Genomic DNA, 3,074 nt, shown 5'->3' on the forward strand with positions numbered 1-3,074 from the left:
GATTCASTTTACTTGGCCATGTAGTTACTTAGGATGATGTATTTTATTATACATTTAACCCAAAGTCTTGGCATCCCCTGCTTTTCTCATCTGCCTTCTCTTTTTCTGCCCACTTTTTCCCTTCTGCAGGATCATTGATGGCTTCTTTTCATCTCCCCACAATTGTTTGTGGGATATTGGGATGATGTTTCCTTTGTACCCTTCTTTGCCCCTCTTAGCTGTTCTTACCCACAAATCCTTTTCATGCAGATGACTTTCAAATCTCAGTGACTTTGCCTCCATCTAGCAGGATGGGAATCTGATCCTGCAATATTTCCTTGGGAATTATTTGTTACTGACATGAGGTCAGCATGGTTAAAAGAGATGTTAATATTTTCTCCACACTAAAGTGGCAGTACTGGACTGCTTTTCACTCAGTCGTGTTTCCTACTTGTTGCCTTCCCTGCACCCCCAGATCTATCTGTCTTGCAGGGTGTAGGTGTGGGGAGGTGTGTGTCTGTATAAAGTATGGGGAATGTAACTTTTCCTACCTATTTTTTAGCTAAGATTTCTTGCCCGTATCTTGCCTGCTACAGCGTTCTTTGCTCTCAAAAATGCATTGTTGTTCCTCRGAGAGCTGCCAAGATCCTTTTCCTTGCACTGGGCTCCCATCAAGACTCTCTGTACACATTTTCCAAATGTGCTTCCCTTGAAAGTGGCTCACACAGGCAGCTCTCTGCATTTTCGAGTCCATTTTCATCCCTCATTTACCAGATACAGGCTGGTTCCTTGCTCCTGCTGGCCCACTATGCAACTTTTACTCTCTCACCTTCGGCACTTTCATATTCTTATGACGATGTTACTTTTCAAGCCTGGCAGAAGATTCCTGTAAATATATATCTGCATGGTGTCTCCTTCCACTTCCTTCTCCATGAGCACACATCCAGTGTGTTAGGCAGTTCAGACATCCCTTCCAGCTGTGTCAGTTTTTGATGACTGCGTGTCAAGATTAAATGCTGGGAGTAAGTAAGGGATTTGTGAAGTCAAATTACTCACTGAAGGAGTTGCCTAATTTAGGATGAGCRAGCTATTTCCAAAGGCACAGTGGGAGCATTTCACATCGTGTGGCCTGCATCTTCATTTGCACTGTAGGCTGTGCGTCAGCAAGGCTGCAGGATGGAGAAAACCTGACAATGCTTCATTTCCATTTTTACATATTCAAGAAACCAGCACATTGTATCTACCCAAGGGACTTTTGTGCTGTAAATTATAATCAGTTCTTTCCCCAGCCCTTCTGACCTGTCATGCAGGTATGAGTACAGATCTTTGCTCAAGAAAAAAAACTTTATGTAATTTACTCTCTGTAAAGCCCTGATGTAAATCAGATCCCTAGAATTAACTGGGTTAGAAAATCACCCCTTTGTGAACAGTTTCTGTTAACTTTGGTGACTGAAACAGAGTCAGAGTGAGCAGAGTGACTGTGAACAGAGACACAGAGCTTGATATGGACATGTAGGGGTGACATAAAAATGAAGAATTTGCTTGAAGATATTATAGGCAGGATGCCTTACACTGCTTTGTTCCCTCTGGGAGATGAGCAGCTTGCAGAACAAGAATATTTGGTAAATCAGCGGATGTTGTGCTCCACAAGCTCAGCAGTGAGTAATYCCTGGTTCACTGGCTCCTAGCCCCAGTAATCCAGTTATCAGGAAACAGCAGAACCCTGAGCACTCCTCTCCTCTCTCCTCTCCTCTCAGGAGGACTCCTCTCCTGACTCTTGACTGTGGATCCAAGTTTATCCATCTCCTGTGWGATGGTAAGGGGCTGATACAAAGGGAAGTCACACAAGCAAACCTGTCACCCCTGGCAAAGAGCCGTGCTCCAAGGAGATGATTCCCCATTGCCCCACATCCCCTGGGTGCTGGAGGTTCCTGGTGTGGGGGATACTTCATGGGCCACCTACCCTGGTGCAGCAGGTTGCTCCTGCTCTCCGAGGTGATGGCTGGGCCAGCCTCAGGTTCTGCTGCCACAGCATTCTGTGGCTCCCATCACCACATCATCTCCCATGGAACCTCACAGGGCCTCAGAACCCCCTGCTGCATTAGATTTTCCAAAGTGGTCCATTTAGATATGTAGAACACATGATGAGTGTCTTTCAAAAGACCTCAGCACAGTGGCTGTTTGGGCTCTTTGAAAATCTGCCAGGAGTTGTGACTGTGGCAGCTGCAGCTCTCCAAGCCCCTTTGAAAAGCGGGTCCTTGTGTCCTTTTCTCAATGCAGACTGCATTTGTTTGAAACCCTGGCTCCATTTCTGGATGGTGAGCTCGTAAGAAGTGTARGAGCTTAAATCTAATTACCTTTCATATAGGTTTAAGTGCTCCTGAAAATTTTGCCCACCAAACTTTTACAACTCTTCCCTATTGTGCACAATGAAGCAGTAAGAAGGTGGTCTCTTTGCAGCTGTCATTTGGAGGTTGGACACAGGTTGAGAGATGAAAAAAAAAGCATTTATTTAAAGTATGTCTGGAATCTCTTATTCTCTTATTGTCCAACAGAAGACCATTATAATGCAGGACCAGGCTCATGAGCCCTGCATTATTCTATTCACAACTCTGCCAACAGCTTGTTAAATAACTTTGTGCCAGTCACTTTTTCTCTTTTTTTTTTTTTCCTTTTTTTTTCTTCCCATGCAGGTTACTCCAGTGGTGAAACAGGGTTATTGATGCTTACCTCCTTTGGAGAAAAGCTTGGGATCTTGAACACAGACGTGGCATACAAATGCTCATACAAATGCCCAGACATTTTGCCTGCTGAAGAAAGATAAACGTTGGGGTGAAATGATTAAAAAGGTACACCATTTATTATAAACAAAACCTCTCAAATGCAATTTATGACAAGACAAAACCATGTCTGGGAAACATCCTCAGCATTTTTAAGTTACTTCTAGGGAGCATCTGCAGGCCAGGCAATGGTGAATAAAACCTGCATCCATCTTCCCTGAAACAGTCTATTTATGTTTGACATACATACATAATGAATAGTATTTTTTTTTTAATCTAAACTGTTTCAATCATTATAGGATCTGGTTTTGTTTG

The sequence above is a fragment of the Malurus melanocephalus genome, unplaced genomic scaffold (genome assembly GCF_030028575.1).
Source record: "Malurus melanocephalus ecotype Western Australia unplaced genomic scaffold, MMel_1.1 scaffold_239, whole genome shotgun sequence".
NCBI lineage: Eukaryota > Metazoa > Chordata > Aves > Passeriformes > Maluridae > Malurus > Malurus melanocephalus.